Source organism: Psammomys obesus, unplaced genomic scaffold, assembly GCF_907164565.1.
Source record: "Psammomys obesus unplaced genomic scaffold, mPsaObe1.curated_primary_1811, whole genome shotgun sequence".
Lineage (NCBI taxonomy): Eukaryota > Metazoa > Chordata > Mammalia > Rodentia > Muridae > Psammomys > Psammomys obesus.
In genome coordinates, this window is record NW_026590062.1 from 23,440,647 (window position 1) to 23,450,818 (window position 10,172).

At 43.7% G+C, this 10,172-nt stretch overlaps 1 pseudogene; it reads left to right on the plus strand.

The window, feature by feature from the left end:
* Nucleotides 1–9,633, plus strand: part of LOC129675907 (uncharacterized) — a 79,290-nt pseudogene extending 69,657 nt beyond the window's left edge.
* The last annotated feature ends 539 nt before the right edge of the window (nt 9,634–10,172 follow it).

Sequence of the window (10,172 nt, forward strand, 5' to 3'; positions counted from 1 at the left end):
TGTAGATTACAGCATAGTTATCATATGTTTTAGGGCTAAAATCCACCTATCAGTGAGTACACAGTATGTGTACCTTTCTGGGTCTGGGTTACCTCACTCAGGATGATATTTTCTGGTTCCATCCATTTGTCTAAAAATTCACGATGCTTTTGTTCTTAATAGCTGTGTATTCTTTCTTGAAAAACAGGTATGTCCCCTACCCCCAAATTGTCCCCTGTCCCCTGGCCACTAGTCCAGAGGCTATCACTGGTTAGGACCATTTACCAAAGGCATCACAATTTGCTTTATTGGTGTGGGCATTTCCATCACAGCACAGTGAGGTCTGAGGGATGTTCTGTGCCTGTCCTGTCCCAGGTAGCACTACCATAAGGAAATAAGGCAGATCATCTCTAGAGGGCAGTAAGTTATATTGTTAATTGTCCAGGGATTAGAGCTGCCCTGGGATGAGGTTGAACTCCAGGCTAATTTATGTGACAGGATCAGAGAGGCTGAGGAGGAACTGCACAGATGCACATCCACAAGATCAGGAGTACATCAGGAAGCAGAGCAGGAGCTTAGCCACTTACCCAATTCTGAGGTTGTTTTGAGAGAGCAAGTTTCAGAGGCTGGTCTGGGTGGGCCCTAGTAGTCAACTTCTGGCTCAGGTGTATAGGAGGTTTGGTGTGTGTGTGTGTGTGTGTGTGTGTGTGTGTGTGTGTGTGTATGTGTGTGTGTGGTTTATCCATGGCTTCATACCTGCAATTTTAAGAGCTAAGAGAGTGTTGAAGATTGGTCAATTTTGTGTGCAATGTCAGCCAAGTCTTGCAAGAAGTGCTGAAGGCAAGTGTGTCATACTCCTAGACTTCCCTGAGTCCTTTGCGAGCAGTGGAGGTGGGCGGCGAACGTGATCTCAAAAGGAGAGTAACCACGTTTACAGGCAATGCAATGTTCCCTAAACAGAGAAACTGGCAGGGTTTCTGCCCAAGGGTGGTGTCTTTCTTCATAATGTTTGGTCGGTGTCACTTCAAAGTTCTCTTTGTTCTCTCTACCCATCCTAATGATTTGGGGTGGTAGCTTGAGCACAAGCTCAAGTTAATTCTCTGTGCAGGTAGGAAAGGCTGAAAGAGTGCTCGGTACAAGCAGTCAGTATGGGTCCCCTCTGCTGGGTGAAATGCCAGTACAGACCACCTCTAGATGCTTAAACAAGGAAGGCCCCTGTTTTTGTCAGCATGTGGGCCTTTGACCCTGCTTGGGACTGTCACAGCATATTGTTGACAGCCTTTGCCACCTTGTTTGGTCAGTGCTAGCAGCATCAGGGGCACCGAACTTCTTTGCAACAATTCCTGTAGGGAAGTTTTGTTTCTAGATGTGTTGTTTCAAGAGCTTGCAAGACTAGGCTGGGAGCTGTTATCTCTGTTATTATTTTCCTGTTGTGGTAAACTGTCAGCCTCCTGATTTGCAGTAGCCCCTTTATCAGTTGTTTCTTCTTTCTTTTTTCTTCAATGAGGAGAGCTCTAGGACACCCACAGTGTAAATCTTCTTACCTTCTTGGGGGCCTGGGGGCTTATGGAGGAAACTGCAGTGCTATGTCTCTATGGATTCCATCTTGGCTCTTTGGGTGAACCTCACTGGGTATCACTGCCACATCCCAGGATGGGAAGTGATGCAAACAGTTTCTAGGGCGGTAGGATTGTGTCTCTGTTTCAAATTTGCCTCTGAGAGAAGCGGTCCCCTTTCTCGGTATATTGCAGCTTTACTTCTGTTAATGTGAGTGGTGATTCCTCGCCTTGTAGGCTTTGGCTCCCACCTGAAAGAAGTTCTATGTCTGAATAGAAGAGCAGCTTGTTGACAAGCAACACCAAATCAAATAAACTGGCTATGCCTATTTTACGTCCCCCATGAATAACTGCCGAATTGCAACTAATGTGAATTGTCCACATACTACTTATCATATTTCACTTCAACAGGCCAGGGAAATCACACAAGGATGTTCCATTTGTGAACCAATTCATTGCATCATCCAGGCAGCAGGTTAACATCCACTAATGAAATATGGCAATGTGAGTTTACTCATGTAATTTTGGGTAATTTCAAATGCCTTCCTGTGGTTATTGACACCAGCTCAAAATTCATATGGAAAACACTTCATTCCTCAGAATCTTCCCAGGCCCTTATCCCTTCTTTGTTGCAGATCTGTACACTTATGGGTTGTTCATGTCCAGCCATGAGCAGAAAATCTCTTCTATAATTTCTCCACAATCATGAAGGAGTTCTCCCTCCTCTTCAGGCAAGCACACAACCAGATGTCATAGCTGTCATCTTTTTGGATAAAGGAAGGGCCTGGTATTTACCTCAGTGGCAGAGCAGATGACTATAGGATTGGGTGGTCTTGTGTGATGGTAGTAATTAGAGCCAGTTGACTTAACAGCACCATGAGCAAAATTTCATCACAGAAATATGGATTCCTCTTCAGTACATCTGTTCAGGGGTGAGGAGGACAATGGGAAACAAGCCTGTGGAGGAAATGACTGAGAAAGTAGCAGCCTTTTCCTTTATGAGCCAGGAAGGAAAAAAGAGAAGGTACCAGCCTTGTCATGGCAGAGGAGATCTGTGTGCATGGGGACAAGTGAAGGCTCTTACTCATAAGACAGAAGGGACAATGGTGAGTAGCGTAGCAGCTTGCATCCCTGACTGCCTGCTGATGGCTATGATGACGGCACTGACATGTGCTGCCTCTGTAAATACTTCTGAGCATGTCTATTTGCCTATGTACCTTACCCTCCATTATTGTAACTGGTGGATTGGACAGATCCACCACAGTGGTATATTTTTTTTTCTTCAGGTTTTATATAGCTAATCACTTTTCTATGTGCATGTTATTTTTTAACTTTTTTTTAATTTTTTATTTATTACACTTTATTCATTTTGTATCCCCCCATAAGTCCCTCCCTCCTCCTGACAGTGGTATATTTTAATGATAACATCTTTATGCCAGGGCCATGGGAACATTGGAGCCACTTCCTCCAAAGAAGAGAGGTTGAAAATTAATTTTTTGGGGTTTTGAGACAGTCCCAACTTGTTTTGGAAGCAATAATCAATGCCCAATGCCCATGTGGGTGTAGAAGACACCCTCCAGATTTCATACTGAACTATTTGGAGTCCTTATTTTCACATCCATGGAGGGTTTGAGATGCAAGCATTATATCAAGTCCTTAAGTAAGGTGACTGGCAAGCCTTCAGAGGCTCCTTGTGAAACTGTGACTTGGAAACATCTGAAATACAGCCCTGTGCATTGATCTATGTGCCACGGGAATACAGGGAAGGCACTTAACCATTTAGGATATAAGTTTGTTGACTGGGGTCAAGGCTATTTTGTCACCAGCTGATACTTCTAGATTCAGCAATCATACCTCTGTATATTGGAAGATTTCATTAAGCGATTCTAGAGATTCTAGAGGAGTGATACAGAATTACTTACCTGGCATGATGGAAGTCTCACATGTCCTTAACCCAGAATCCTACTACCCAATGGATAACTGGGACCAGAACAATGGCATATTTGGAAACTTCCAGCAACAACTAGTTCTATTACTTCTCAGACTGGGAAGGCATAATTGTTATCTAATAACTATACTTTTCATAAAAATTATAACTGACATCATCAAGCATGTGTGAAGTTGCCTTGTTATTAGCCTTGGGATATGTGAGCTGAATGATGTTAGGTTGGAAAAGCCTCCATCTCAGTATGCAGAGATAAATGTGCCTTAACAATTAAAACAACACAGTTCCTACTATAAAACTATGGGCATGCAAATGTGCCATGTGCAGTGCTCCATGCCTGCCATCTCAGATCCTGGAAGGCTAGTACATAAACTTCATGAGCTGACGGCTGGTCTGGATTCCATAGGAAGCTTAGGAACAGTTTACCCAACATGGTAGTAGCCAGTCTCGGATACAAACCAACAACAACATAGCCTACATTTTCCAAATCTATATTGATTTGAAAGGCAAAGTTCAATCTATGAATCTGATTTTTATTTGCATTTGAATTCAGAAGAAAATTTCCACAATCTTCAGGACACACACACACACACCTAAAATGAACTTGAACTTGAGGATGGAGATTTGGAAGAGTTATAGGAAGGAATGGGAGTGATATACACATACTGCACATATATGACATTCTCAAAAACTACTGTTAAAAAGTAAAAAGTTATTGAAAAAAATCAATTGAATGTATTTTATTTAACCATAATACATATTTGAAATTTTGTATGTATTTGTCTTTCATACAGTACATCCTGACCACAGCTTCTCTTCCCTCCACTCTTCCCTGTTCCCCTTCCCTCTCCCATAGATCCACTACCCACCCACCCAGCCTCCTAACCCTCTACCCCCAGAATAGAGCAGGCCTCTCAGGGACATCAACAAAACACAGCAAAATAAGATACAGTAAGACCCAGCACAAACCTTCACATCAAGACTGCGTAGGGAAGCCCAATAGGAGAAAAAAGGTTCCCAAGAGATATTTCAACTTCCATTGTCAGGAGTCCCCCCAAAACAGCAAGCTAACAACCATAACATATATGCAGAGGACCTAGTCCAGACCCATGCTTGCTGCTTTAGTCTCTGCGGGCCCCATGAGCTCAGAGAGACTGAGTCGGCATTCACATGATGAACACATGTCTGCAACAGATGCGTTCCCAGAGCTGAAAGGGGAAGTGGACACATACCCCCTTCCCTACCCAGAAGCTGTCTCCAGTTGATTACCACTTGCAAGTGAACATTTTGTTTGTTACCAGGGAGTCTACCTGGGGAAAACAACTAGTCTTAAGGGTAAGCCATGTGCCTAGCAGTTATTGGACAACAGAAAATGAATTCAACAGCATCTTTGGAGGTTTTTTTGGCTCATAATGTTGTGTCAGGGACTTTTAAAAGTTTATTATTTTTATTTCTTTTTATTTTATTTTTATTTTCTTTCTCTGTTTTTATCCTACACATATTCTGCATATATATTATGGCTTCGAGTTTAATGTTTTTATGGGATTCCAGAGTGTGCAAACTAGTGTTTCTTGTGCCTTTTCTTGGCCTCTTTTCTTTCTGATAGTTTGTTTTGTTCTATTCAAATGTGTTAGTTTTCTTTTATCTTATTATATTTTCTTTTATTATTATCCCATGAAAGCCTGTTTTTTTCTAATGAGAGACAGAAAGGTGGTAGATATGGATAGGAGGAGAGGTGGGGAGGAACTGAGAAAAGTTCCAAGATGGAAAACCGTAACCCAGGATATGTTATGTGAGGAAAGAAATCTATTTTCAACAAAGGCAAAAAAGATGAGGACATGAAAGTGGGAGGAGGTCATATTGGAGAGTCCAGGATGAGTCAGGGTAGGGAATTGTGTGAATAAAATAAAGATACATTGTATATGTTTATGAAATTGTCAAAGAAAACATTAGAAAACATTTTTAATACACTCTTTTATTCTTCCTTCTTGTTTAGCTTCTTTAGGTCAGTAGACATAAAAGCATATAAAAGTAACTATGTTTTTAAAAATCTTTAGTGAATTTAAAGAAAGAATTGTTTAAGGCCTTGCCTTTAATTGGGCATGGTACTGGCATAGAAACAGGATGGTGGATCAAAGGAACCAAATAGAAGACCCAAAAATAAACCCCCACACTTATGGACACCTGATATTTGACAAAGTTGCCAAAACCATACAATGGAAAAAAGATAGCATGTTCAAAAAATGGTGCTCGTCTAACTGGAATTCTACCTGTAGAAAAATGCAAATAGATCCATACTTATTACCCTGCACAAAACTGAAGTCCAAGTGGATCAAAGACCTCAACATAAAACCAGACACATTAAATGGGTTAGAAGATAAAGTGGGGAACAGCCTAGAACTCATTGGCACAGGAGACAACTTCCTGAACAGAACACCAACAGCACAGGCTCTAAGAGCAACAATCAATAAATGGGATCTCATGAAACTGAAAAGCTTCTGGAAAGCAAAGAACGTTGTTATCAAAACAAAACGACTGCCTACATATTGGGAAAGAATCTTCACCAACCCTGTATCTGACACAGGGCTAATATCCAGAATATAAAGAACTCAAGAAGTTAAAGAGCAACAAATCAAGTAATCCAATTAAAAAACGGGGAACAGAGCTAAACAGAGAATTCTCAATAGAGGAATATTGAATGGCAGAGAAACACTTAAAGAAATGCTTAACATCCTTAGCTATCAGGGAAATGCAAATCAAAACGACCCTGAGATTTCACCTTACAACTATCAGAATGGCAGAGATAAAAAAACTCAAGTGACAACACATGCTGGAGAGGATGTGAAGAGGAACCCTCCTCCACTGCTGGTGGGAATGTAAACTTATGCAACCACTTTGGAAATCAATCTGGTGCTTTCTCAGACAACTAGGAATAGTGCTTCCTCAAAATCCAGCTCTACCACTGCTAGGTGAGGGACCACCTTTGGATGAGAAAAACAACTGTGATTATTTGAATTGAAGCCAGGTGCAGATAGCTCTTGAAGGGCAGGGTGAACTGTTCTGAGAAAAGCCATTAACAACCGCTGTAAACTATCTACAACCAGCTGTAAACTATAGAGCAAAAGTGATCTGATTTTCAGGTATAAAATCCCTGTGCTTTGCATGTTCGGGGTCATCTCCTGTCTTTGGAGGGGCGACCCCATTGCTATTGGAATAAACCTCTTGCTTTTGCATGGAGTTGTGGTCTGTGAGTGTTCCTGGGAAGGGTGCGATCCTGAGCTCCTGAGCTGTGAGACTCCAGGTCTTACATTTTGGTGCATTGGCCGGGAAACAGTGTGCCCCTTCCCCAACCCTCACCAGACTGGGCTTGAAGGTCGAGCTCAGAACAGGTTAGTCTGATTTCTGTTATGCTTGTCTCTATTTTTATCACTCTGTTTTTGTTTAGGCGCCTATCTGGGCCTTTTTGATTGTCTGATCAGTCGTTGGGATAGACAGACGTATCAAAATATCGCTTGACAGTGAAACTGGTGGACGCTCCAGATTTCATTTGGGAGGCTAGATCCAGGACGGTCCTCCTCCCATCTGTTTCTTGTTGAAGACAGCCGATGCCAGGCAGCCTCTCAATCAGAATTCTGTGGTACTACCTGTAAGGGTATCCTTGTCTAATTGCCTGTCTTGTTCTCTTTGTCTCTATCATTGTTGCTTTTTTGACTTTCTTGACAGACGACTTTATTATGGGACAGACTGTGACTACACCCTTATCTCTCACCCTTGATCACGTCTCGGAGGTGAGATATAGGGCACATAAACTTTCAGTTGAAGTTAAAAAGGAAAAAATGGCAAACTTTCTGTTCTTCAGAGTGGCCTACTTTGCAGGTTGGATGGCCACCGTTGGGCACCTTTCAACTTGACAAGATCCTTGCTGTCAAGATTAAGACCCTCCAGACCCCAGGAGGCCACCCTGATCAGGTTCCCTATATTCTGACTTGGGAGGATTTAGTTTGTCACTCACCTCCTTGGTTGCACCCCTTTATTCTTCCCACAGGTTCTTCCCCGAGAGCCATCTGTGCAGTCAAGGAAGAGAAGATACTTGCCACTCCAGATATAGATCTCCTTCTTTTTGACCTTCTGCCTCCTTATCCGCCAGTTCTTCCACACACTAATCCCCAAGCTCTAACTGGTTTGTTTGAATCTGTCCTAGTCTCATACCAGCCCACGTGGGATGATTGCCAGCAACTCTTGCAGGCCCTCCTGATTACCGAGGAACAGGGACGGATCCTCCTTGAGGCAAGAAATAATGTGCTGGAAACAGACAGGAGGCCTTCCGTCCTCCCATGAGATTGATGATGGCTTTCCCCTCACCTGCCCCAACTGGGATTAGAACACACCTGGAGGTAGGAAACACCTGAAGGTCTACAGCCAGACTCTAATGGCGGGTCTCCGTGAGGCCTCTCGAAAGTCCACCAATTTTACAAAGGTAAGAGAGATGGTTCAGGGGCCAGATGAATCTCCCGCAGCCTTTCTTGAATGGCTGATGGAGGCATACTGCCAGTTTACGCCCTCTGACCCTACCTCAGATGAGCATAAGGCAATGGTGACTATAACCTTTATAGACCAGTCAGCCAGAGATATTCATAGAAAACTCCAGAAAATAGAGGGTTTACAGGACAAGTCATTGAAGGATTTAGTGCAGGTAGGAGAAAAGGTTTTCTATAGCCGGGAGACTGAAGAAGAGAAAGAGGAAAGAAAGCAGAAAGAGCAGGAAGTGAGAGAAAGAGAAAGAGAAAGGGATAAGAGGCAAGACAGAAAGTTGACTAAGATCCGGCCACCATAGTGCAGAAGAGTTGTACTGATAGGGAGAGAGTTCCTGGCAATCAGAGGGGCCCTCTGTCTAAGGATCAGTGTGCCTATTGCAAGGAGAAAGGACACTGGATCAAGGATTGTCCCAAAAGGAAGAAAAAGCCAGAAAAACCGAACGCTCGAGCCCTGGAGACCCGGGTCTTAACCCTGTGCCATGATAATGACTAAGGAGGATGGGGTTCAGCCCCCTCCCTGAGCCCAGGGTAACCCTTAAGGTGGAGGGGAAGCTGGTCCACTTCTTGGTGGACAGTGGCCCCCAGCATTCTGTTATGTTACAAGACTTTGGAGCTAAAAAAGAGAAAAAATCGTGGGTCCAAGGAGCCACTGGATGTAAACAATATTCATGGACTACCTGAAGAACGGTGGACCTTGGAGTGGGCCGGGTATCCCACTCATTCTTAGTTGTCCCCAAGTGCCCGTACCTGCTGTTAGGGCGAGATATCCTAACTAACATAGCAGCCCATATTCATTTTAGACCAGATGGCCCACAGGTGACAGACAATAAAGGGGATCCCATTCATGTGCTGATGATTCAACTGGAAGATGAATACCACCTGTTTTGAAAAGGTGGTAAGTCCAGAAAAAGACATTGACTGGTGGCTAGAGAGGCATCCCAGGGCATGGGCTGAAACGGCTGGCCTAGGAAAAGCAGAGAAACAGCCCCTAGTTCAGATAGAGCTGAAGCCTCAGGCTACCCCGATTGAAGTGCAACAATATCTGATGTCTAAGGAAGCCAGTGACGGGATCCGCCCTCACATACAGCGGCTCCTTGACCAAGGGGTGCTCAAAAGGTGCCAATCTGCCTGGAATACTCCATTGCTGCTGGTTCAAAAGCCTGGGAGCAACGACTATCTACCTGTACAAGACTTGAGGGAAGTTAACAAACAGGTCATGGAATTACATCCTACCATGCCCAACCCGTATAACCTGTTGAGTTCCCTTCCCCCTGACAGGGTTTGGTATACAGTCCTGGACTTTAAGGATGCATTCTTTTGTCTTCAACTTAGCCCTACCAGCCAATACATTTTCATTTTTGAATGGAAAGACCTGGACTCAGGGGTCTCGGGCCAGCTTACAAGGACTTGACTTTCTCAAGGGTTTAAAAATTGCCCTACCATATTTGATGAAGCCCTACACTGGGACCTGACGCACTTCCAGGCCACCAATCCCCAGGTAACTCTTCTACAATATGTGGATGACATTCTATTAGCTCAGACTATAAAGAAGCCTGCCTTGAAGCCACTGACTGGCTGTTGCAAGAGCTGTGTGAGCTCAGCTATAGAGCATCGGTGAAAAAGGCCCAGCTCTGCAGGAAACAGGTCAGTTATCTGGATATATATTAAGAGAGGGAAAGAGATGGCTATCGGAGGCTAGAAAAGAGACTGTATTTCATATTCCCCCTCTGTGGACTACTAAACAACTGAGGGAACTTTTAGGTACAGCGGTGTTTTGCTGGCTGTGGATTCCAGGATTTGTTGAGATGGCAGCCCCTCTCTATGCCCTTACAAAAATCAACGACTCTTTCATCTGGGGAAAAGATGAACAAGCCGTATTTGATAATATCAAACAAGCCTTAATGTTGGCCCCAGCATTGGGACTCCCTGATGTGACCAAACCCTTCCATCTCTATGTGGCGGAGAATCAGGGAATGGTCAAAGGGGTGCTAACACAGAAAATTGGACCCTGGAAGAGACCTGTAGCTTATCTATCCAAAAAGCTTGATTCAGTAGCAGCAGAATGGCCAACCTGCCTGTGAATAGTAGTAGCAGTGGTGGCACTAGTAAAAGATGGAGACAAACTGACTCTGGGACAGGACCTCACAATCTATGCTC